Here is a 27140-nt window from a genome sequence, read left to right as displayed (position 1 = left end):
ACCTGTCCTTTGGTGAGAGTGGTGTGTTAAAGTCTCCTAGTATTATCGTATTGGGTTCTATTTTATTCTGTAAGTTTGAGAGCATTTGTTTGACATATCTGGGTGCACCAATATTTGGGGCATATAAGTTGATGATGGTTATATCCTCCTCTTGGATTGTTCCCTTTATTAATATGTAGTGTCCGTCCTTGTCTTTCTGTACTGATTTTAATGAAAAGTTTATTTTGTCAGATATCAGGATAGCTACACCTGCTTTCTTACTGGGGGCGTTTGATTGGTAGATCCTTTTCCACCCCTTCACTCTGAGTTTGTTTGTATGTTTGGCTGAGAGGTGGGTCTCCTGAAGGCAACAGATGGATGGGTCTTGTTTTCTGATCCAATCCTCAGTTCGTTTTCTTTTAATTGGCGAATTCAGCCCATTTATATTAAGAGAAAGTATAGAGAGATGCATTGTTGTCCCTGCCATTCCGTTTTCCTAAGTTTTTCTTCTTTCCTTTCCTCCTGTGCTTGCTCAGTTAGACTTTGAGTAACGCCTGTTTGGGGCAGGCCCCAGTTCCTGGTTGCTTTCTTCAGGTTGTGTCCCCCCTCTTAGAATTCTTTGTAATGCTACGTTCACTTCTTAATCCAGTGCTGTCCCCACACCGACCCTTGTGGCAGTGCTGTGAAAGTGGCAGGAGTGGAAGTGAGATCCAGGGTGCCCAAAATCTGGATTTATGGCCTGATTGGGGGTGGAGTGGGGGCAAAGGGTGTCTTAAAAAAATCTTATAGTTGGAACTCAGGGCCTAGGCACTGTCCTTGAGCTTCCCTTGCTCAAAGCTAACACTCTACCACTTGAACCACAGCTCACCTTTCATCTTTTTTAGTAGTTTAGTGGAGAGAAGAGTCTCACAGACTTTCCTGCCTGGGCTGGCTTCAAGCTGCCATCCTAAGAGCTCAGCTTCTTACGTAGCTAGGATTGCTGGTATAAGACATTGGGACCTACTAAGGATGTTTTTGTGTGTGCTTTGTGTGTGTGTGTGTGTGTGTGTGTGTGTGTGTGTGTGTGTGTGTGTGTGTGTGTGTGTGTTTGTGAATTTACCGGGGCTTGAACTCAGAGCCTAGGTGGTATCCTTTAGCTTGTTTACATAAGATTGGTGCTCTACCACTTGAACTACAGTACACTTCAGCTCCCAGAAGACCCTGACTATGTGGAGAGCATAAAGCTCAAACCTGATCATATTTCTTCGACCTCAGGGTAGGATATGACTCCTCTGCAGCCTGGAGGAGTAGGGGTGGAGTAGGAGTGGTAACTGTAGATGGGTGCTAGGCTGGTAGAGAGGTACTCTGTCTTTTGCCAAGAAGGATAGTGATAGCTCAAGCTCTCATTTTCCTAGCTATTCAGGAGGCTGAGATCTGGGCCAGGAGGGGCAAAAGCTGCAAGATGGCACGGCAGGTAATGCCCGCTCATGCAGGGATCACAAGAGTGCAAATCTGTCAGGCACACCTCGGGGGAGGGGATATTGAGTTGGGCTCATGAAAGATTTGTGTGCTTACAAATCCACAGCCAGCTAGCTGCTACTTCTAGCAGCAACCTGGAGTTCCAGGACTCAGAGCCCTTCTTTCCTCACCAGTGTTTGGGGGCAAATGAAGGTCTGCAATCATGGGCCAACTACAAAGGAGCATTTGTAGTGTTCTTTTCCTTGGTCCTGTGGCCCCATGCATGGATGGAGGGGCGGGTTCCCTGGAACTTACTGCCTTGGCCCAGACCCCTCAGCCCAAGAAGGACTTAGGGAGAAACCACATGATCTGGCTTGAGAGTTTACTATGACTATGCCTCAGGACTTCCCCCAGTTCTGACTCAGCTCATCATTACCACCTTCCTGTGTGTGTGGGTGCATCTTGGTACTAGGGCTTGAACTCAGGTCCTGGGCTCTGTCCCTCAGTTTTTTTCATTCAAGGCTAGCACTCTACCACTTGAGTCCCAGAAGAATATGTCTCACCAGGCTCACTTTTTTTTTTTTTTTTTGCCGGTCATCAGGCTTGAACTCAGGGTCTGGGCATGCTCCTGAGCTTCTTTTGCTCAAGGCTAGCCACAGTGCCACTTTTGGCTTTCTCTGTTTCTGTGGTACTGAGAAATCGAACCCAGAGCTTTGTGCGTGCTAGGTAAGCACTCTACCGCTAAGCCACATTTGCAGCCCAAGGCTGAATTGTAACAAGAGTTATGAGGGTGGGATTTATTGGCTTACCCCATTTGGCATAGAAATCCCTGACTATTTCATATCTTTGCCGAGATTTGGGACCAGTCTGTGACTCGGCAATGAGGAATGATGAATGAATGAGAGCCACCAGGCCCCACAGTTCTAGGCTCACATACTACAGAAGGATAGATAATATAGATCCAGAACCTTCGACCATTCCTACAGCCTAGGAACTCTGAGGGCTTGTCCCAGCTTGCCCAAGTTGGGTGGGCTGAGCATGGACATCCTGCTGAATGCCCATCATCCATCCATACACAGAGACATGGAGTTACTGCTGCCTTTTTTTGGACAGGGGGCAGGTCTGGGGTTGAACTATGAACCTAGGCCCTGTCCCTGAGTTCCTTTTGCTCAAGGGCAGTACTCTGCAACTTGAGTCATGATCCCACTCATGTTTTTTTTTTCCCTGTGATCTCTTAGAAATAAGTGTCGCCTACTTTCCTGCCCTGGCTGAATTCAAGTTGGCATTCTCTACATCTGAGCCTCCTGAGGAGCTAGGATTACAGGCAGAAGCCGCTGACACCTAGCTTTCTTTTCTTGTTCTTTTTTAACCATGACAATCTGAAATCTTCACTGTGTCATTCCAATGGTTTGCATACGATGTAAACTACCCTGGAGTTCGATTGCTAGGATTGCCACCCACAAATGGAGGGAGATCCTGACAAACTCATTCCTATTCGTGTGAATTCTAATGAAATATTATAAAAGTAATAATTAAATTTGCAGTTAATTCATGATTCTATTTTAGAATGCCACACAAATATTATTGGATTTATATCTTCCATTCTAGCACCATGGTATGATTCCCCTAATTGAAGGATTTTGACTAATTTTTAAGTAATGTGTATATAAGTATTCAACCATGATACTTCATTAAATGGTGGCATAATGTAATAACTAATAATCGATAATTATATATATATAATTTAATATCATCACATTCCCTCTCAGTATATATCTATATCTATATACATATATATACACACACACACATATATACATATACATATCTATTAATGTATATATTGGGCACTACTGTGGCTTGATCAAAGGTCTTCAGAACTTCCTGGCAGCTCTGTTTTCTGGAGGCTGGTGTGCTAAGACTGTGACCCCATTTATGGATTGGGCATTGTAGGCCATGAGTTGAAATCCCAGCATGGCCAAATATTTATTCGTGGAGTAAGAAGCCAACTTTGACACATTTTTTTCCTTTTGTGTGAAAGTCCTGGGTCTCAGTATAATGTATAATCCATATGCAAATATAATCTAGGTGATATGATGTAATAAATGAAGTGTTATATGTGTAACAATACTAAATAAATAAGGGTAGTAAACGTCATATGCAGTAAACCCATGTATGTAAATAGATCTCACATATGAATATTATTTTTTCCAGTGCTGAGGCTTGAATTCAGGCCCTGGGACCTGATTTGAATTTCTTATCTTCAAGGACAATGCCACAGAGTTACCCAGGCCCTGAGTTAAAATCCCAGGCCTGCCAGAAAAATGGTGTAAATTCCAAGCCAGGGCCTTATTATTTATTTTTTTTATTTTATTTTATTTTATTTTATTTTATTTTATTTTTTTGGCCAAGCACTTAGGTCTTGGCACCTCTGCCACAGCTGACTCTGGGATCCTAGGACCCGAGTTCAAATCTGGGGCTGGCAAAAAAAAAAAAAAATAAGGAGAAGGATAAAACTGAGAAGTTCAAGGAGGTGGTTTTACTAATTTTTTTCCTTTGTGTTGTAACCATCCTGGGTCTAAATGACAAGGCCCAGAAAGTGCAAATGACCTTGCATTGCTGATGTTTGGCGGGCTATTAGGGAAGCCATAGCCAAAACTGGAAACCTAGGCCTGGAGGTCAAATCCCAGGACTACCACTAATGAATGGTGGGAGGTTCAAAGAAATACATTCCAATGATACATCCGTACAAATGGAATGTTATGAAAGCAACAATTAAATTAGAAGTTAGTGTATGATTTTCATATTATAAGATTATACACAATTATACTACATTAACTAATTTTCAATTACTACTTTATTATGTATTCAATCATGATACTTAAAAAAGGAAGGAATAATTTAGTTGCCAATAGTAGTAATATCATATATGCAATTTCATAATATACAGGCATCACTCTTGTTTTATACATATACATCTATCTATCTATCTATCTATCTATCTATCTATCTATCTATCTATCTATCTATCTATTTATCTATCTATCTATCTATCTATCTATCTATCTATCTATCTATCTATCTACCAATCTACACATTTATTTGTTTATAAACTTGTCACTCCTGGGGCTCAGTGGTAGAGTGCTCCCTAGTACATACAAAGCCCTGGTTTCTATTCCTCACTACCACATGCACAGAAAAATTCAGAAGTCGTGCTGTCGCTCAAGCAGTTGAGCACTAGCTTTGAGCATAAAAGCTTAGGGACTGTGTCTAGACACTTACTCAAGACCCAAGACTGGCACCAAAGAAAAGAATGTTCTGAGCACAATGATATAAGGATAGGACTGCAAATACCTCACCACAGAGCAAGCTGGCAGTCTGGTGTTGAGAGCTTCCATCTAACCTGACTTAGCCAGAGATAAACCACTGCAACCCAGCTCCATGGAACCAGATGCTACTGGCTCATTCACTCCTGTCATCTAAGATACCCGGGGTCTGAGATCTGACACTGGTGGGTTTAAAACCCAGCCCTGGCAGGAAGTCTGAGAAACTCTGAGCTGTGGCTCAAAGTGTTAGAGCTGTAGCCTTGAGCTAAAGATCTTAGGACAGTAGCCCCAACTTTGAGTGCAATCCCCATGGCTAACTCCCCCCCCACACACAAAACTCCCCACCACTTTAAACCATTAGATGTGAACTTTGTGCAGTTTGTGACATGTTTCTGAAAGAATGGTGATACTGATGAAAACACCCTAATTCTAATGACAGCTTGTGGGATACAGCTATGTGATGAGAACTTCATGATGTATTTTGTGCTGAGTCCTTCACAGGGTGCATTCTTTCATCTGGTCCTTGTAAGAGCTCCACAAGTAAGATGATTGTGCACATGAGAAAGTTGAGGCTCAAATATGTCCCCATGTCAGGGCCAAAATTATGTATGTATTGAACTCTAATGAGTTTTCTCCTGGATTATTTTTCTCGGTTGTGAATGTTGAACTCAGGGTCTAGGCACTGACCCTTCCCTATTGGGCTCATGGCTAGTGCCCTATCATGTAGAGCCAAGGACCCTAGGTATCTGTAGCTGAGGTCTGTCATCCTGCCTACTCAGGAAGCTGAGATCTGAGGATCTGGGTTCAAAACTATCCCGGACACAAAAGGTCCCATGAGACTATTATCTCCTACTCACCACTTAGCAACTTGAAGTGGAAGCCAGCACTGCTGACTCGTGCCTGTCATCCTAGCTACTCAGGAGGCAGAGAGCTGAGGATCACATTCCAAACCAGCCTGGGCAGGAAATTCCTTGAGATAGTTATCTCCAGTGAATCACCAGAAAGCCTGAAGGAGTGCTGTAGCTCAAGTGGTAGAGCTTGAGCTGAAGAGCTCAGAGACATCACCCAGGCCTGCCATGGGAGGTGGCACAAATGAAAACTTCCTGTCAAAACACAGCACTGGGGAGAGAAAGACCTTGGGGTACAAAGAGACCTTTTTCTCCTGGACTTCAGAGCCCACCCATATTCATCCTCACCAATTGCCCCCAGATGAATTGTTACAAAGCTGTACAGGAGTGAGGCTTTTTGTCTGCCTGTTCCAGCAATGAGGCAGACTTCCTCCAGCAGCCTGGGGTGCACAGAAACATTCAGGCTACACTGGGAACAGTGAGGGGAGCCCCGGCACATGCACTGTTTTGAAAGCCCTCTCTGTGCTATGAAATCATTCTATTCAAAGCAAATTTCCTAGCTGGGTGCTTTTCTTCATAGAGAATCTGGATGTTCACCAATAGAAATACGTGCATTCATACACAGACACATGGAGTTACTGGCTCTTTTTTTGTGTTGCAGGTCCTGAGGCTTGAACTGTGAACCTAGACATTTTCCCTGAGCTCTTTTTGCTCAAGGAAGCATTTTATTGTGCCTTAAACCATGATTACTCTAGGCTGGGGTGCAGCTTTTACACCCACAGATGATCCAGGGATCCTAGGACCCAAGTTCAACTCCCAGCACTGGTAAAAAAAATCAAACCAACACAAATTTAGGAGGAAAAAACCAGGAGGTTTTACATAACTGTTTTACCTTGTTTCCTTTGCACTGTGACCATCCTGGGTCTCAATGACTTGGCTTGAAAATTGAACGTGACCTTGCATGACTGAAGGCTGGTGGGCTGTTAATGAAGCTCAACTCACACACCTAGGCCCTGAGTTGGATTCTGGGACTGGCACCTACACACTGCTGAAGATCCTAGGAAAATTGTTCCATGTATAGGAACACTAATAGGATGTTTGAAATGTACTAATTGAATTACTGATTAGCTAGTCATTCTATAAGTTTGTATGCAATAAAAACAGGTCATTGATTAATTTAATATTTATTAAGTTTTGTACTGTGATTAATTAATGGAGGCATAATTTTAGACCAAATAATTGGTAGTAGTAGAATATATAAAAGTAAGATATAGACATCACTTTATATAGAGTTATACACTAGAATCTACATAAATGTCTATCTGTCTCTGCATACATTTATGGATGCATATACATACGTAAATACACACATACACTGAAATCTACACATCTATGTGTTTATATAGTGGCCACTCCTAGGGCTTGATCTCAGGTCCTCAAAGTTGCCCGATAACTTCACTTGCATCAGACTGGTGTGCTAATATTGACCCATTCATAAAGTGGGCCTTCTAGGCCCAGAGTTCAAATCACAAAACTGCCAAAAACTTAATCCTGATGGAAGAAGCCAATTGTCCCACTTGTTTTCCTAATTGGTGAAAATCCGGGGTCTCAGGAATGATGTCTAATACACAGGCAAATCTATGTCCTATGTAATAGGATGTAAAAAATATTATATGTGTAATCATACTCACTAAAATATATAATAAATAAAACAAAATAAAATGAATAACTACACTAACTGCAATATGCAGTAAACATGTGTATGTAAATATAAATCATGTATTTAAAATGTATACGAGTGCTAGGACTTGAATTCAGGCTCTGGAGACAGGCCTGACTTTCTTGTCTTCCAGCATGATGACCTCCCCCTTCCCCCACAATGCTGCAGATTTACCCAGACCCTGAGTTCAAATCCCAGGCCTGGCAGAAAAAAATGGCATGAATTCCAAGCCAAGGAGCCTCAAAAAATATTTTAGATATTTTAATGTATGTATGTATGCATATATGTATGTATGTATGTATGTATGTATGTATGTATGTATGTATGTATATATGTATGCATTTTTATTTTGTCAAGCACAGGGCTTGGACTCAGGTCGCAGCAACTCTGCCTCAGCTTCAATCACTCTAGGCTAGGGTGCAGCCACTGGACCCACAGCCAAACCTGGGTTCCTGGGCCCCAAAGGCTGACAGGAAAAAAAAAAAAAAAAAAAAAAAAAAAAAAACACTAGAAAAAAAAAACTCGGCAACTTGCATACGGCTGCAAGTTTTACATTTGTTTTCTTTGCAAGGTGACCTTCCTGGGTCTGAATGACACAGTTGAAAAGTGTTAGTAACCTAGCATTGCTGAAGGCTGGCGGGCTATCAGGGAAGCCATAGGCCAACATGGCAACATAGGCCCTGGGTGGGAAGCCCGGTCCTGACCCTTACCAATGGTGGGAGATCCTAAAAGTCTCATTCCTATTCATAGGAATACTGATGGAAGGTTATGAATGTCAAGGTTAGAGTGATTTTAGGAGGCCAATGGAGTTTAATGAATATTTTTGGCACACTAAAAGAATACTATTAATTACATGGATGCAATTATTTTGGGACAGTGGTTGATTTAATTAATAATTCATTAAGGATGAAAACAATATTAATTACATGGAGGCATAATAAGTACCCAAGAATTGGTAGGAATGTAGCATATATAACTGAATATTGTATAGACATCTCTGGCACTCTATAAAGATCTATATTTATTTGTGCACTACCATCTGCATGTTAATCTGTTCTTATTTTTCAAACCCTGGGGCTCGATCTCAGGTGATGGAAACTACTTGTGGGCTCAATATGCACCAGGCTAGCATGCTGACACTCACCCATTCATGAATTGGGCCTTGTAGGCTGTGAGTTCAGATGCCAGCACTCACAAAAATTGAATTGTGGAGTAAGAAGCCCATGGCGACACATGTTTTCCTTTTCTGTGAAAGTCCTGGATGTCAGATGTGAAGTTTCATACACAGGCAAATCTATATCCTCTGTAATAAATGTAATAAATATTCCATGTGTAATAACAGTCAATAAAATAAATGGCAAATAGATGAATGAAACAAAAAATTTAATGAATAGCTACACTAAGCACAATATTGAGTCAACAGATGGGGCTCTATTTCAGGGTCTGGCAACTGGCTAGGAGCTGAATTGGCTGCTGTGCTTACTATCACCCATTCATGAACTTCTAGGCCCTGAATTTAGATCCCAGCACTGCCAAAAGTATAATCTTGGAGTGAGAAGCTAAGCATGACATGTTTTCTTTTTCTTTGAAAGTGCTCAGTGTCAGGTAGGATGTATAATTTGGATGCAAATCTATATGCTATGTAATAGGATGTCATAAATGTAATAAATGTCATAGGTGGAATAATTGTCACTACAATAAATGATAAAGGGTTGAATTAGTGAATCATTCTATATTAAATTAGATGCAACAATTATAGGAAGTATATTAAGTTTTATTAATATTTTATTAAGCATTACCAGAATAAAAAATTACATGGAGACATAATTAAATATCGAATAATAGGTAGTGACATATGATGCATAATTTAATTATATAAGACATCTGTCTCATTCTATAAAGTATGTAAATATATATGTGTATATGTACATATATGATAAACAATAATGGGATATTCAGTAATTATTAATTAATGCTTTATTAATTGTTCAACTGGGACACATCATTAAATGGAGACATAATTTAATATCTAATAATTGGCAGTAATCCCTGCAACTACTGCTGCCTCCTTCTTGCCCTCATCGCTGGCCTGTCAGTGCCAAAAAAGGCCTCCAGGAGAACCCCTCCACCCCTGCACCAATGTGTCCTGTACTTCCAGTGACTCCTGGTGGTCTGTATGATCTACATGACCACAGAAGAGCATGAGGATATATGTTACACACAGACATGAAGAACTAGTATGATGGCTTGACCTTCATGGCCTCTGAAAATGGAGCTTTGACCTGCATAAGTTTTGCTTCACTATGAATTTTCTATTTTCACACTGAACACCATATACTTTCCTTGTGATTCCTTTATTGGTTTTTGTCTTATTCTCTCATAGGCTGATACTATGTCTCTGGTGATGGCACCAGCAGATCCAAGTGGAAAAGGAAGTGGGACATAGAGTACCCATCCTTTTCAAAAGAGTCCACCACAGGTCAGAAGAACAAGTCTTAGGAGAATGGGCACAGCTGATGCTTCCCTCTCTGAAGCATGGCTCAAGTTTGGAGAGGAATTTCAAGACATCTGAAATATTGAATTATTGAAATATTGAATTATCTCCAAGACCAAAGAAACAACCACATCTAGTAATTGAGCTCACAAGTATACCATGGAGATCCAGTGAAAATGATCAATCAGATGAAGATAGGACACTGTTTAAAATACAGAGAAACAATGGGATTGGCACTATTGGCAGGAACAATTTGTGTACAGAAAGAAGATAGGGCCAAGGGAGATGAACTGCAGTTGATTGACTAGAAAATGGACAGTGACAGAGAAGAAACCAGTAAAGGCAGTGAATGTGAAGATGGAGAGGGTGCCATGGAAATTTCAGATGGTGCTTCTAGTGCAAGTAGTTATTCTTTGGCAAGTGATAGTAGGAAACCTGAGCTTCCTAAGGCAGGACCTGACTTTATTGCCTAGCTGGACTAAAAGTGAAGATCCTCCTGCCTCACATTCCAGAGTTCTAGGATTACAGTCATGCATTACCACATTCCTGTTTGAAACATTTAACTTCCATGTTAGATTATTTCTTTTTCACCTGTGGCCTTTATAAGCCTGACTTCGACATTTTTGGACCTTGGCGTGAACATTTGTCTGGATTATGAGGAAACAATAATTATTCCAACAGTTTTCCATATTGAAACACCCACTCCTTGGGTACTTGTCAACTCACTGTGTTCATCTGGCCTGTGTGGAGATTGTCCTTTCTGCTCTGGTCCTTAAGAGGTCTGCAAGATTCTCAGCTGTGTACTAGAAGAACACAGAGATGGAGAGTTTTAGATAGCAATGAGAAAAAAGAAATTTACTTCACTGAAACTCTATTATTTGCCTTATTTTTGCCTGTCATATTTACCTTGCTCACAGTTTACATTCTTTTATGGTATAATGAAGTAATAACATTTATTTTCCTCAGCATTTAATTTTAATTCTTTGTTTTCATTGAGACAAACTTCTAAGAAAGAACAACTAATCTCATGTTCATTTCCACAAATGGATGTTTTTATTTTCATATTCCCTTGTAAGACAATAATTCTTGGTGTGGCAAGTCAGGAAATAGAAATAGATTAAAATTTTAAACATGATACATTTATTTGTGATGTCAGTAAGCTTTGGAATTTTAGTCACTAAAATGTGTGTGACTACTACGTTTATTCTTGCCCACTCTGGTGAGAGCATCCTTAATTACTAAGTTATTAACAAGTGAATGGATTGCCAGACAAACTTTGAGAGTTGTTGTTTTCTTGGCAGACCATTAAACATTTCTTTAGAGGAAAAAATACCACACTATTTCTGCTCTTCATTGAGTCTACTATACTTCAGTTAATTCATCTGTAACTATTAGCATACAACTGAATGTATTTGCTTTTGGGTTTATTGGAACATTCTAGCAGCCACAAATAAGGGAAACCATGCAGCTTGTGTTCTCTGGGTCTGGATTACTTCCCATAATATAATTCTTTCCCAGTCTTTCCACATTATTACAAATGGTAGTCTATCATGCTCTCTGATGGATGAGTGGGATTTCTCTCTGTTTGTGTGTGTGTGTGTGTGTGTGTGTGTGTGTGTGTTCATACATACATTTATATATATGTATATATGTACATATACACACATATATATGTATATATATTTATATCTATATATACATATATGTATATAAAATGTGGTATACATGTATGTAACCTCATACATACATACATATATATATGTATGTATGTAACCTCATACATACATACATACATATATATATATATATGTGTGTAACCTCATACATGTATACCACATTTTATTGATCCATTCACCATTTTAGGGTTTTCTGGGTACTGGAAAGTGAGAGACAGGAGCCTTATCCCTCTGTTTGTGGGAAGACATGAACTCTTGTAGCAACAGTCCTGAGCCTTGGTACCCTTTTTTATGGCCTGAAGTGGTAAAAGCTGATCGACAATTTGTTCACTTTTGCAATTCCTGGGGCCTGAACTCAGTGCCTGTGCACTGTCCCTAAGCATTTTTTGCTTAAAGCTAGCATACTAACACTTGAGCCACTGCAACACTTCCAGCTTTTTCTGGATATGTGGTTACTGAAGAATCAAACTCAGGGCTTCATGCATGCTAGGCAAGCACTCTACCACTAGGCCACCTTCCCAACCCAAGGTTTTATTTTTTTAAAAACTAACATGTAAAAGAAACAACTACATGAACAACTGTATTACAGGAAGCAAGCTCCATGACTAGAACCATGACTTCCCTGGCCAGAAACCTGGGAGACCAGGCCTTTGCCACAAGTCTCCTGTGAGGTCAGCTTCCAACCACTGAGCATCATTTCATTGGCCTGAAAGGAAGGAGAGTGTTGAGATGTGAAACATGATGCAAGCAGACAGAGGGAGCCTCATCCCCCAATGTCAACAATGAGGATGGTTACTCTCAAACCCCAGATCCTGTGACACATGTGCTAGTAGACACTAATTGTGAATTGTGTAGAGTCATGATCCAATGGGCAGATGGGTTGAGCTATTATGAGAAAGACATAACCTCATTCAGAATCATATGGACTCCAAAAATGTGAACTAGAAAAGGTCTACTTTGTGTTTGAGGTTATTGTTTTAACTTCCTTTATCTGCACTCTATCCTCTAAAGCCAGCTCCCATGTGTGAACTCTTCATATGCAAGAAAATAAGCCATAAATAAGGCCAAGTAATTGTTAATCTTATGGAAGTGAGCCAGCCATAGAATGGCTGTCTGGGGTTTCTTTTCCTCTCTGAGTTACAAAAAGTGACTTGTTCCTGAGACAGAGCCCATGTTCTAATGGCTAAGCTATTACTGCTGGATATCACATTTCACCATGTGGATATAACTATAAGAGACAAAGCAGCCAGGACTTTGATGTTCCCAAAATTATTGCCATGCTGAGTGAGTCTGACACATGACTTCGAATGACTGCATGAAGGAAGTGAACATTCTTTTGTTTTTACATGTAATAGTGTATAAATCGATACATGCTTATTCACTTTACACTGACTTTAATTTTGTCCCAGGTTTTCATTTTGGTTTCAGAGGAAAGTGTCTGGATTTACCATTCCAACAACAGGCTCCCAGATGCTCATGCAGGGTGAGGAGGGGAGAATGGGTCAAAATGATGACTTCCTTCTGTGTTTCCCTGGCAGTGCTGAAAACCAGACCCAGAGCTTCTGGGCTCCAGGTAAACAAGCAGTGGGTAGAGTCTCCCTTCTCAAGAGATGAAATCTTCATGAAAATTGCCCACAGGACACTACAGTTTCCACTGCTTTTTTACTTCCACGCAGTGCACATAGCACACGAGCTAATGCTGGAGGGCACAGGTATGGCTGACTCACCACCCTTCAAGAGAGGCAAGAAGGATGAACACAGTGGCAGGGGACCTGTTCCTCAGCAGAAAGCCTTGCAAGGTTCTGAACATCACCCTAAGTGAGGCTGGCATTTGAGCACAGTCTTGGACAGGTCATAAGCATCTGAAGAGTGTGGAATGTTCTGCTAATCCACAGGTTGACTAAGCAGCCTCTCCTGGGGGGAAAAGGATCTACTATAAGTAAACATTTATCAGAAATCTCACTAAACCTTGTTCTTTATATTAAGTCAGTTCTTCAAGGCAGACAAGTGAGAGTGGATAAAGGAGAAGGGCCCTAGGACCACTGAATTTTCCCATCTTAGAGCATCATTTTCTTTCTCAACATATAGTAGGGAAGCCACAGCCTAGTCCTGCTAGCCAATAGAAGTATATTCTCAATGGTATATGCCAACATGTTCAGGTCCAGATAACTCAGTGATAGTGGTTCCACTCTGTTCTCTCAGTAACTTCTCTTTTTTGAGATAGGGTCTAATCTAAGTAAGACTTTGGGCTAAGCTACCTTTGTATGCAGATCACAGGCATGTACCACCATGCCTAGTCTCATTACTTCTTTTTTTTTTCTGCCCTTTGAAAGTCAGCCAATAGCTCTAACATCTTTCTCTTCCATTACATTCTATTCATGCCCTTATCTGGTTCTCTCCATCTGGTCTAACTGGAGCCATCTGTCTCTAGCCAGCACACTGTCATGGTGGTCCATCTTCCCAGCTAGCTCCATACACATCTGTTTGTTACTAGGGAGTCTTTCCTGACTTGTGCTTTTCACTTTTCCAAATGACTGGATGTGCAAGACAATAAAAGGAGTTCCTGAATTTTGCCAAGAGTGTGAATGACATGACTGATTCAAGGCTGTTAACCATTTTCTTTTCTTTTCTTTTCTTTCTTTTTTTTTTGGTCCGGTTGTAGGGCCTGAACTCTGGGCCTGGGCGCTGTCCCTCAGCTCTTCAGCTCAAGGCTAGTGCTCTACCATTTGAGCCACAGCGCCACTTCCGGCTTTTTTTCTTTTTGCTTATGTGGTGCTGGGGAATCGAACCCAGGGCCTCATGCATGCAAGGCAAGCACTCTACCACTGAACCACCTTCCCAGCCCCCTGTTAACCATTTTCCACCTAAACACACAATCAGTGGGCCAGGATTGGTGGCTCATACCTGTGATCTTAGCTAATAGGTAGGCTTAAATCTGGAGGATGGTGGCTCTGAGACCAGCCTAAGCAGAAAAGTCTTGAGATCCCACCTTCAAAATAATCGCAAAAGAAGGGCTGGAAGTATGGCTTACGGTGAGCATACAATATGAGCAAGAGCTGTCATAGTATAGGTCACCTTGTGCTGCTTGTAGTACAGGTCCTTTAGTCCCAGGTCTGTACTAATAACATCTCTTCAATTCCAACTTTGTGTATGTGTGTGTATGTGTACAACTTCACGTACTCATGCACTTGTTGTGTACACTGATAATATTAAGTTGCACGTGCTTATGTTGCAGAGACTTCAAACCAATTTTTATCTTTCCAAACACAATGAGCCATCAAGAATTCTACCACTGTCAACATTCATTACAAAGATTCCACTTCCAAAATGCCATTTGGTTAGATGGTGTTTACCTATCCATATTTACTTAGTCTTTCCTCTAGTTGACCCTCATCCTCCCATACCATTGCACCTCCACACATTCCCCCAGATTATTGTTTACAATGATCTTAACATTTTCCTGGAAATAAGGATTCTTTAGTGGTAGAATTAGCATTTAATTGCTAGCAAGTCACCTTCTTCAGTAATAACTCACAATGAGCTTAAAGATCTACCCTTAATCAGGTAGGGATAGGTGGACACAGCATAGTAAAATGGACAAAAAAGCATTTGAATGCCAGGTGGACCGCTATGGGACCTGATGCGATACCATCATGTGCTAAACATGGACATCCCAGGTGAGGGCAGAATACTCTCTTGTACGTGTAGGACTCCTGGATATCAGGAAAGTAGGAGGCTGAGACCTGAGTCCAACCCTTACTCTTCTCAAATTGCTGGCAAAGTTTCAGAAAAACTCAGTAATCTGCCCAAGGAAGGTATGCTAGACTACAGGTGAATAAAGACAGGAGCCTAAAACATGGCATGCAATTTCTGAGAAGACACCTTCATACTTACTAAGAACTTATGAGCTTATAGAAATTGATTTGTTGTGGTCAGACAGTGTGGGTATGCAAACCAAGGAGGGGACTGGCCACTTCCTTACAGTATCATCCTATAGTGACAAGAAGAGGAAAATAACCCCAAATGGGACTGCACTGGTCATCTACTTGATGTCAAAGTATTGGGGCTGAACAGTACTGAGTGTTAACCTGGACTGCTGGTCAGAGAGCTGGAAAAGTAGGGAGTAGGATGTGAATTGAATGATAAATAGAGGGATGGGTTGATGGAAAGAATTGTCAACTGCAACATCACATTCAGATCTACCAGAGATCTCTCATAAAGGGCCAGTACAGTCAACCATATGAACCCATTAGCACTGGTCATTCTTGTTTGCTAGCAATCACTTTCTGACTTATCAGACATATACACACACCAAATGGCCATGGTTTGGTGGACACAGAGGGCTAGAATATAAATGTCAGTAAATGCCTGGCATGTTAGCAGAGAGTATCAAAGTTTAGCCACCCTGCATTGTTCATTCCCAAGATTCTCAGCCTGTTAGGTCCTTGTGGCAAACTCAGTGCTCCAATGGGAAGAGATGCTGCCTCCAGGCCTCCCTTTCTTATCCTCCAGGTCTCAGAAGTCCCCAAAAGGCTGGTCTGGAGGTGTGGGGGAATAATGCAGGCAAAGCCCAAGTGTTGGAGACTCCAATTCATAGCAATGATAGGGTGCTGCAGAGCTCTGGATTGTGTTGTGCCTCCAAGGGAAGGAGGCACTGTTGGCACATGAGTGCATCAGGGCTTCCTGATCCTCCCTGCCCAACAGCAGCTGTTCTGGATTGAGCAGCACACTGGGATGGGGTATGAGGCACCCTGGGGACAAGTACCCACCAGTAGAGGGATGGATAGGGCAGGTAAATCTACAGAGAACAGTGCCAGTACTGGGCAGCTGTGCTCTTTTATCAACTTCTCCACATTTCAGTTTTCAAAAACAACTTAGACTTTAGAGTAAGTTTCAACCTATGGAAAATTTACACAAGTGTGTTTCCCTCACTGCCCTAGCTCTCCCTTGATTCACATGTCATAAAACATGTTAATCAAAGTCAGAACATTTCCACTGAAGCCATATTAGTCATTAAACACAAACCCCGTACCAACCTCAACATTGCCTCCTTCTGCCCTTCTCTCACTCAGGAGTCCATCTGGTCCTGCAGATCGTTGCTCTCCTCCCCTTTGAGGGGCCAAAGTTCCAACTAAACCTCCATCCTTGGCCATCGTGAGGGGTTCTGCTCAGCATTTGCTGTCTTGGTAGGCATAGATTGAGGGATGTCGATGGACTGTTCCTCTTTGGCAGGAGCCTACAGAGCAACAGATGCTGCAGCAATCTCAGTGAATCACACTGGGGCACCGAGGTCACCATGCTTAACCTTGTTCATGGTACTCGTGTTAGAACTCAGAGTATTGTACTTGCTAGGTAGGTGAGCTATATGCCTATTTTGTGCTGGTCATTTTTTAGTTATGGTCTTGCTTCCTATCCAGGTACATGCCTGGGCCTGGACTCACCTATTTTAAGCTTCCTGTTGTAGTGAAGTTGATATTAATTGATAGCTTAAGAGGAGATGTCACCCAGTTTTTGGCTTGGGCTGGCCCTGAATAATGATCATCCAAATCTCAGCATCTTAAATAGTTAGGATTACACATGTGACTCCCAGCTCCAATGTGCCTTCCTTCTCAACCCTACCAACTCAGCAGTGACTGACAGCTTCCTCTCCTCAGTTACTCTTACCCTCTGGAATTTCAGAGAGGAGACACACATTTTCTTCTTCATTGTACTCTAATTGCTCCCAAGATTGCCTGAAATTGTACTATCTCCCCTCATTGTAGGCTCCCCAAGGAAGTAATACCCTTGGATACTGGATATTTCTACATGAGGAAGTAAACTTAGCTGTGAACCCCAAAGGGAGATCCTGTTACTTCAGCTGTGGGCTGTCAGTTCCTTCCGCAACTCCCTCAGCTACAGTCATTTTCCATGACACAATGAACTCCCCACACTGATGGGTACAAAGACAGCATCATGCCAATTGGCCAGGTCAAACTATGGGACACTCAGTGGTGGAGCTGGAGGAGTTGCACTTGTCCCCTATCCAATCTGACATCCAGTCCCTCTCTTCAACAGAATTCAATCTTTGTGGATTCTCCTCTCTGCCAACACTCTCAGTCTGTCTCTAGAACTAAGGAACAAGGTATATGTAATTGAGAAAACACAAACACAATCTCTCATCATGAATGGACCAATTTAAATAGTGAAAAAATGAGCCACAAAATTATACTGAACCCCTCTCCCTGCTTCTTTTATTTGTGCAAGTTTGCTCCCTAATTGCTTTTGTGTGTTTGTTGGGGAAGGTGTGTGGGTACGGGTGCAGGGGATATTGTGTATAATAGGACTTGAACTCAGGGCCTTTGGCTCTTAACCTAGCTCTTTTTTGTTCAAAGCTGGCACTCTACCATTCCAGCCACTGATCCCTAGTGGCTTTTTCCAGGCTAATTGCAATAAGAATCTCTTGGGTTTCTCTGCCTACAATGGCTTCAAACTGCAATTCTGGTATCAGCCTCCCAAAAGGCTAGTGTGTGAGCCACTAGTGCATGGCCTCCCACTGCTACATTAAAAGGGAAGATTTTAAAGTGAAGTAAAAGAAAATTCTTGATTGAAAACTGGGTATCAGTGTGATTTAGGTAAATCTGGAGGCTCCTCATGGGAGGAAAGGCCTTCTCCTGGGAAGTATTACAGCACTACATGAACCAAGTGGGTTTGATGAAATGTCCCCAGAGAACACACAAGATACCCTGAGTGAAACAACACCCAAAGCACAGGTTCTTAGGACATTGTCTAAAATAAGTTTTTAACCAAGGTGCTCACAGATGTGCCTCCCATATCCATGGGAAAGATATCAGTAGAGCAGCCATCTGGATTCTGTCCTATGGGGGTACAAGGTGTTTGGAACCAAGCCTTTTCCTTAGTCCAAACCACATCACAAAGAGGCCATGTGGATGCTCCTAGTCCAATGGCTGGGCCTTTTACTGCTACAAAATTAGGCTTCTTAAACTGGATGAAAGTATTTACTAAGTTTCTAAAGTTAAAAAAGTACACAGGGAAAAGTAAAAACATTGCATATGTGAGCAGATGACAAAAATCTATTCTAGATTGGAAGTTGCCAAGCAGAAACTATGCAAATCATAAAAATTAAGATTTCTTAAAAAGCCTCCTCCCAGAAAAGGTAGACTGTGGATCTACCTGCTGCAGGTTGTAAAGGCTTACCTACAGCCTGGATATTACACAGGTGTCGCTGCTACCACCAGTTGTAGGTGACATAGCCAGAAGGGCTTTCATATTTACAGTGGCTCTTGGCCACTCTGACTATTGCATATAGCATTTCCAACTTTCTCTCATTGAAGACCCAAGGATCATACTGACTTTAGGGAGTTCTTGTATCCAAGAAAAGGGAAAATTCAGAGTGAACTTGGCACTAAGATTGTCTGGTACTGACTGAAGGGTTATTGACTAAGGGATATAACCTGCCCCTGCAAGAAGACTTTACACATTGAATTGGAAACACGTATTTTCTTAGGTCTTATAAACTGGACTAAATTAACTTATGGACATGGAGATAAGCTAATTTAAGACATAAGGTTGGAAATAAAGATCAGCAAGCATCTCAATGCCTGTATCCCATTATGTGTTGTTGGATGCTATTGCCACAGGAAATTGGAGAGCAAAGCAGACATGGGAGAGGGAGGCCTTTGCAGGGGACAAGAACTTGCCATAAAACACAACCAATGCTGTGCTGGAGTTTGTTTTATAGGCTTTGTAGTTCCAGGGAGGTTGATGCTATACTATATAGGGAATCTGCTTCTTCCTCCCCACCATACAGCTGATTCTGTTTTCAGAGGTAGTCTCTTGTTCTGATTTCACAGAGTAGATCAAAGCATAAACTTATACCTACATACATATAAAGTGATTTTGTATAGGTAGTTTGAGCCTGACCATTGAAGAATAACTAAAACTTTTCATATACAGAGTTCTAAGCCAGAGCTTGACTGACAACAGCTATTGAGGCACTTCCTACTAGTTCCTCATCCTCTGAATACTATCAAGATGGAATATAGTGCTGCATCTCCCCTCCCCCTCCCTCCCCCCCCCCCACCCCTGTGCAAGTCCTGCAGTTGAATTCAGGGTCTTCTGCTTAGTTGGCTGGCACTTGAATACTTGAATCACACTTTCAGTACTGTTTGTACTAATCATTGGAGGCTCAATTTTAACAGACTTTTCTAATTGATCTGGTCTTAACACAAATCCTCTGGATGTATCTCAGACTTTTGAGTAGCTAGAATTACAGATGTGAGTCACTGCTTCCAGCTAGATTATATTGTAAGGAGGGAGGTTGGGAGGTTTGTAAGGAACACAGGAGAACAGGGCTTGCAGATGCAGATTCCAGCAATTGGTGTGAGGTGTAGTCCATTAGGTGAGGCCAACCTCATCTCAGCCTTGCCAATTGCCCCCAAGGTAAGTAATGTTTTGCATTATGCAAGAATTGATCCTTTAAAAGAATAAGCCACACTAATATCTAAGGTTTCTAAATGAGATGGCCCAAGGCATTATTTGAAAGCTCACAATGGAGTTTAACGATAAAGCTGTGGTACATGAAAACATAAGAATAAAAAAACTGTCCATGATTCCATGCTTCTCCCATGATATATTTGTACATACATAAAAAATTCTCATCTCAAGCCCAAAGAAACACAGGTCCCATGGTTTCCCTTATTTGCAATGACTAGTATATGTCTGAGACAAGCAGAAATGTTCAGAGGAGTTGATGTTAGGTGAAATGAATCCCAAGATAAGGACTCATATTTTTTCTTTCTTGCTATTGTTTTAAACATATTTATAAGATGATTGCTTTGTGTTTTTTTATGTCCCTCCTCCTCAGTATAATCCCTGTTTTCACTGTATTTGATGTTGCTATAATTTGTGGAGGGGAAGGGAAAAAAACAAATTGTTTAAACAGGGATACAGGTGAACCCATTGCAACAATGAGATGTACAAGATGTTATGTCGAAAAATGAATTTTACAACTCTGGCGTGGTATGGGGAGGGAGATGGGAAGGGATGGTAAGGGAAACAAAGGTGGAGGGAACAATGCTTGATAAGAAATGTACTCATTTGGGCTGGGAAGGTGGCTCAGTGGTACAGAGCTTGCCTTGCATGCATGAGGCCCTGGGTTTGATTCCTCAGCACCACAGAAGCAGAAATAAAAAGCTGGAAGTGGTGCTGTGGCTCAAGTGGTTGAGCGCTAGCCTTGAGGTGAAATGCTGAGGGACAGCGACCAGGCCCAGAGTTCAGGCCCACGACCGGACTCCCCACCCCCCAAAAAAGAAATGTACTCATTACCTTGCTCGTGTAATTGTAACCCCTCTGTACTACATTTTCAAGATTAAAAAAAATTCTGGTTTCAAAGTCTTTGAGGAAAATCAATACCAGGATTTCAATAGGATTGATACATTGTTTTATAACTGGAATTTCAATTTTTGCCTGGAATGATAATAATGTCAAATGAAATTATGTCTCTATTTCAGAGGTCCATGCTAAATTCATCAGCAGCCCTGCTCAGAGGAAGGGTGCAATGATGATGTGTAAACTCATTTGTAAACATGAGTTGAACAGAAACTCAGTTTGTTAAAACACAGCCACCCACCAAATCTTTGTAGAAATAACCTGTCAGGAGAGACCTCTCCAGTCCACAAAGCTGTACCATCATGTACTAGCAGTGTGGCTAGTGGTAGGAGATCATGATGGACCTAAAGAGGAAATGTGTACAGTTTTGTTAAGTATACATGCGGTTGTGTTTGCTAGCCATGGGGCTTGAACATAGGGCCTGTGCACTGTCTCTGAGCCTCTTTGTGCTCAAGGCTAGTGTTCTACCAACTAAATCCCAACACCACTTCCAGCTTTTTCTTAGTAGTTTATTGGAGATAAGAGTCTCATGGACTTTCTTGTCTCAGCTGGCTTCAAACTACAATCCTCAGATTTCAGCACCCTGAGTAGCTAGGATTACAGGCATGAACCAGCAGGCTCCTGGTTTTTATACTTATCTTTTAAAACTTAATATTAAAGCCCATAAACATTAATAGGTGTACAATGCAGCATACTCAATTTGTATTTGTTCCCACTGGATTATCTGTGAACTGAGTTAAAGGCTGTCTTAGATATGGAAGGAAAGGAAAGATTTTCCACAAAGTTAGTTTTTGAAGACATTATTATTCAATAGAATTCCTTCTGAGAAGACACTTGACAAGATCAGATGTTAGGTCACACCCTCATGGAAGGGTGTAGGAATTGTCTGGGGAAACCAGGCAACAAAATTTGAATTAGGAGGTAGTGTGCTTCCTTCCTCAGCTTACTCAACTTTATTATCTGAAGAAGAAAGGAATGAGTAGGAAGAGGTCAAGTTCTAGGGCCAGTTTACGGGTTTGTTTTGTTCTCTCTCCAAATCCTGTAATATAGGAGTGCTGAGTAATAGCCTCTTCCTTTGGAAAGTCTGCACATTATCTCACTCTATCATGAGAGGAGACCTCACTTCTGTGGAGATAAGCTTGCTCTTGGGTCCTTCAGACACATAGTATGCAGACATCAAAAGTCCAATGCTATAAAGGGAACCCAAAATACTCAGTTTTATCAATGATGTAAGGGCCATTTCATGACAATGAATCTGCAAACTGGGTATCATCAATTCCAATAGTGGAAATAGCAGCCCTGGACAGTGGATGATGGGATGATGTAAGATGTTAATTGATCTCCATTCTGACTTCCCTTTCCTTCCATTCTGAATATTTGCCACAATGAAGATCTTTGCCTCAAAAAGTTTAAGGAATTTGAGTCATGATACCACAGAAACAAGCAAAAATACAATACATAGAAAGATTGTTTTGTGTAATGTCCCTCATAGGCATATAAAGTTAATTTAAATAAACTGAGTAAGAGAAAGGTTAAGTGAAACTGCTTTAAATAAGTAGTTTTTTCTGATTCTCCCATATTCCATTAAGCAAAATTATTGCTGATAAAAATACATTTACTCAAAGCAGCAGCAATGCAGGTTTAACAGAAGCACAATGTTTCAGTTTCCTATAATATCAGCTGAGCCTTCTGTGGAATCCAGGAGAAGGACATGGCATTGGGAGGCTGGGAGAAGTAATAGGAGTGAGGATCTGATGAAAACAAGCATCTAAAATCACCTAAAAGTGCAAGAGATGAGGTTTCTACTTAAATATCTGTATCTATCTTTTCTCTTTCTCTAATCCCAGTACTACAAGCCTCAGCCACTGTCAAGGGCAGAGACTGGACACCTGAGGAGGGAGAAGACTGGAGAGCAGCAAGATTGGTAAGAAAAGCTCTAAGATGCATAAGAGAGGACTCAGGAGGTCTCACAGAAGATGTACAAAGTCACCACTGAAGACAATGGTATGTGTGTGTGTTTGTGTGTATGTGTGTGCATGTGTGTGTGTGTGTGTGTGTGTGTGTGTGTGTGTGTGTGTAAAAAGTGAGGCTTAAAGACATGCAACATATCCTGAACTATGATTTAACAATGAGCAGTGTCTACACTTTGATATGAGGTTCTGATAGTCTAGAGCAGAATTATGTCCACTGATGAAGGTTTATAATTTCAAGTCAAGTAAGAAGGCAATGCCTTCTAGCACCACATCTGAGAACTCAGAATAATAATGGGATTATAATATTTCAAACCATAGGTATGTTATTTTGGGGAATAACAGAGATGGGGGGGACTGAGATCCAAGGCTAGTCTAGGCAAAGTTTTAGCAAGCAGACCTTATCTCAACAAATTATTCTGGCTAGGTGGTTCATTCCTGAAATCCCAGCTCTGTGGGAGGTGTATGTGAGGGAAGAGCAAAGCCCAAAAATTACTTAAAATACTTAAAGCAAGAAGGGGGCAGGAGGTGTGGTAGAATGCATGCCTAGCATGTATGAGGCTTTGAGTCCAATCAAACCATAGTACTATTAAAACAACCCAACAGATGTAAGATGTGTTCATTAGCTGATTCAGCTTTTTTCCTCTCTACTAGAAATATTTAGAATTCGGGGAAGCATAGGAGAAGTGTACAGCACAAGTACCATGCAGCTGTACATTATCTATACAGCACTCTTATCCAACATGCCGAGCACTTGCTGGGTTTCAGTTGTTGGCCTCTGATAAGCAGTCATTAATGTCAGACTCATAGAAAGAGCAGATGAGTTAATTGAGTCAACTCACTTAAATGACTGACATTGAAGCCTATGCAGGGCTGTGATCTTCAGTTCTAGTACTTGGAAAACTAACCCCAACCCCGATGCAAACACATTGGCTCTGCAAACCTGATTGCATCTGCCATCTTGGTGCCTTTTCTCTTTCTATCATCTGTGAGATGGTCTATGAAGTAAATTAAGTCCAGGCCACAATAGAAGATGCTGCCGGGTGCACTGAGATAGACCTGCTGTCATTGGCAGTGGCTGTTTTCAGGGCACTCAGGACTTCTTTTATCACCGGGAAGTCACCATAAGTTCCAATGATAAGGACCACTTTGGGTACAGACTACTATAAGCATTTTAAAGACCCCTCTGTATTGTATTTTCACAATAATAATCATAATAATAAAAAGAAAGCCTTTGTTTCTCTGAAGGTTACAAGAAATGGGTATTTCTGCAGTTTGAACAGCAGGTGGCACTTTTAACTACTTTACAAGTGAGTCCAGTCTGTTGTTTTTGTTATTGTTGTTGCTGATTTAGCTTAGGATAGAAACCTAAGTGATATGGTGAGAGGGCAAAAAATCATTTAAAATGATCTTGGAAACATTAAAAAACCTCACCAGTGAAGAGCTTGAAGTCTAAAAATGTACCAAAAATCAAGCCCTGAACTGCTTGTTCTGTATGAGTGTAGCTAGCACACAGACCTTCTGTAGGTAGCTTTCCTTGTCTGGAACAACCTACTCAAGCTGTGTACAAAGGAAAAGAAACAACACTAGAACTTAAAATTTGGAAATGCCCAGTGCAAGTTGAGATGTATGCATTTCCAGAGCCTTCCTAGCACTAGGGGCTTTTGAACAACAATCTCTTCAACAACAATCTCCTTGGCCTTTGCAAGCTGCCTTTTCAGGTATTAGTCAATATGCATGCATAGAAAGCCCCCTTGCTGTGTGCTCTGCCACAACACTAAGACCATCAGTGTTGTAGGATGATAGGGAAACTTCTCCCAGGACAGAATGCAGCCATTGTTATGTTTAGCAAATAATTAACCTGTCAAACTGGGCACCAGTGGCCCTTGACTGTAAACCTAGCTACTCAGGAGGCAGAGATCTGAGTATGCCAGTAAAAAACCAGCTTGGGCAGGAAAGGCCTTGAGACACTTATCTCCAAGAAACCACCAGAAAACTGGAAGTGGCACTGTGGCTCAAGTGATAGAAAGCTAGACTTGAGTTGAAGAACAGAGAGACAGCCCCTAGGCCTAGATTTCAAGTCCCATGACCAACAAAATAAAGAAAAAGAAAGAAAGAAAGAAAGAAAGAAAGAAAGAAAGAAAGAAAGAAAGAAAGAAAGAAAGAAAGAAAGAAAGAAAGAAAGAAAGAAAGAAAGAAAGAAAGAAAGGAAGGAAGGAAGAAAGGAAGAAAGGAAGAAAGGAAGGAAGGAAGGAAGGCAGGAAGGAAGGAAGGAAGGAAGGAAGAAAGAAAGAAAGAAAGAAAGAAAGAAAGCAAGAAAGCAAGAAAGCAAGAAAGCAAGAAAGAAAGAACCTGTCATGATGAGAGATATGGCAAAGCTCAAGCCTTTGCAGATAAAGACATACTAACCTGGGAGATGGCTCAAAAACAGAGGCACTGTTACCTTCTCCTGGTAAGAACCAAAGCTCCCACTGGAGCCCATACCATTAGAATAGAGCAGATCCCCAGCACATGCCTACAGCCCCAAGTCAGTGTGGCCAGAGTGATTAGCAGCCAAGCTTCCAAGTCCCCTTTGATTCCTGCCTCCTGGGCACATTGTGGGCCAGCTCAGAAGGAGGTTTCAGAAGAGCATAAAGAGCCATGAAGCAAAGCAGTCGTGTAGAAATGCAAAGCACATGACTCTCACCTCTGGGATTCCAGAGTTATTCTCAGATTATTTTGTGGATAAGAAGATGTGAGTGAATCATCTTGCTTCCTGAAAAATATCTCTGTATAGGTAGGTACTCTTTGCCTCACACTGAAAGGCAACCACTTGTCCAAAGGCTGGTCTCATCTGTGGCCAATAAATTTCCTTTTCCCGGCCATCACCCCTTTAACAGACATTTGTATGTTGGCTGATAGCACATCCATGAATGGAGATGTACCTGCAAAGGGTTTGAAACCATAGTGGTCCATGATGTCCTATCACCATTTCTCTCCCACTGTCATCTCAGAATTAGACCAGAAGCTGGTTGCAATCACCGCACATATCAACACAAGACTGTCAATACCAGAACCTTGTCAAAGTCTACTTCAAAGATACCTTTCAGTTTCAATCTATGTCTGACAGAGTATCTACCCCATACTTTTTTGGTCTAGGATATGTGCACCTATAAACTGGGAGACTTTTAGAGAATAAGATTAGAGAGAACGGGTCTCCTGGACAGGATCTGCTATAGGTACGACAAGTTGGAAGGAAAAGGGAAACAGCATAAGGAAATATCATTAACATGGCCAAAGTGGTCAAAAGACATCTCTCCAATGCAAGAATGTCTTTCTGACAAACCTGTTCTTGTTGGGCCATGGCCTGGTATGGTAGTGCCACTTTACACTCTGGTCCCATTAAAGTAACATACATGTCATGGCTTCTTCCTTCCATGGCCTAGGCTGACTACCAGAGGTTCATTCCCTGTTTCTACCTCTGCTTTCTAAAAGGTACACATATCAAGGGGCTCTCTTCTTTCCCCCTACAAATATTCTACCAATGTCCCCTCATTTCACAATTCCTCATTGCCAATCTGGGTGCTGCTTTTCTATGAGTTCTAATGTATCCTCTCCTGAGCCTAACATTTGTTGCCTTTCCTCCTTTTGGTGCTGGGGACTGAACTGAGAGTCATGTGCATGCCAGGGATGTACTCTACCACTGAGCTGCATCTTCACCTCTGAATTTTGTTTATCATACTTGTCAAGAACTCTATTAAGTATTTGATACAATTACTAAGGTACATGAGAATAAGGGAGATGCTGCACTTAGCAATTGGACAAAAAATCACCTATCTATAGGAATCACCTCCACATTAGCTTGTGTGGCAATGAATGCAGAGCTCTGGCTAGGAGAAAACAAAAGTCATGCCTGAGAAATACATGTTGGTCTACTGGTAAAATTATCAACAGGAGTTTTCTAAGGAGTGAGGGATTAGTCATTAATTATGAACCAAGAACTACTTCTTAAAAAGTGTAAAGAAATAAGCCAAAGCCACCAGAAAAGACTCATGAAAAGACTCATAAATGAGTACTTAAGAGAAAACAAAAATGTTCTTAGTCAAACACTGGTAGAAAGGATGGGTGGTGCCTCCATCACAGCTTGGCCTCAATCCTTAACCCACTGAGGAATGAGAGTGCCTTGGCCAGGCCTGCCTTCAGTTCTGACCCAGCAGCCTTAGAAGATTTGAGGTCATCCAACCTGGTCAGTTCTAGGACTAGAGACCCAGGGGTGTCAACACTTCCTCCCTAGAACTCCCACAATGGAAGCTATTTGCACTTT

The 27140-nt window shown here is 41.4% G+C and overlaps 1 pseudogene; it reads right to left on the bottom strand.

Moving 5' to 3' along the window:
* LOC138837229 (chromodomain Y-like protein) overlaps positions 1-25747 on the bottom strand; it is a 165197-nt pseudogene extending 139450 nt beyond the window's left edge.
* Positions 25748-27140: the final 1393 nt, after the last annotated feature.

This window comes from Dipodomys merriami, unplaced genomic scaffold (assembly GCF_024711535.1).
Source record: "Dipodomys merriami isolate MVZ:Mamm:240054 unplaced genomic scaffold, mDipMer1.0.p SCAF_267, whole genome shotgun sequence".
Classification (NCBI taxonomy): Eukaryota; Metazoa; Chordata; class Mammalia; order Rodentia; family Heteromyidae; genus Dipodomys; species Dipodomys merriami.
This window is presented reverse-complemented; position numbering and strand designations above follow the sequence as displayed.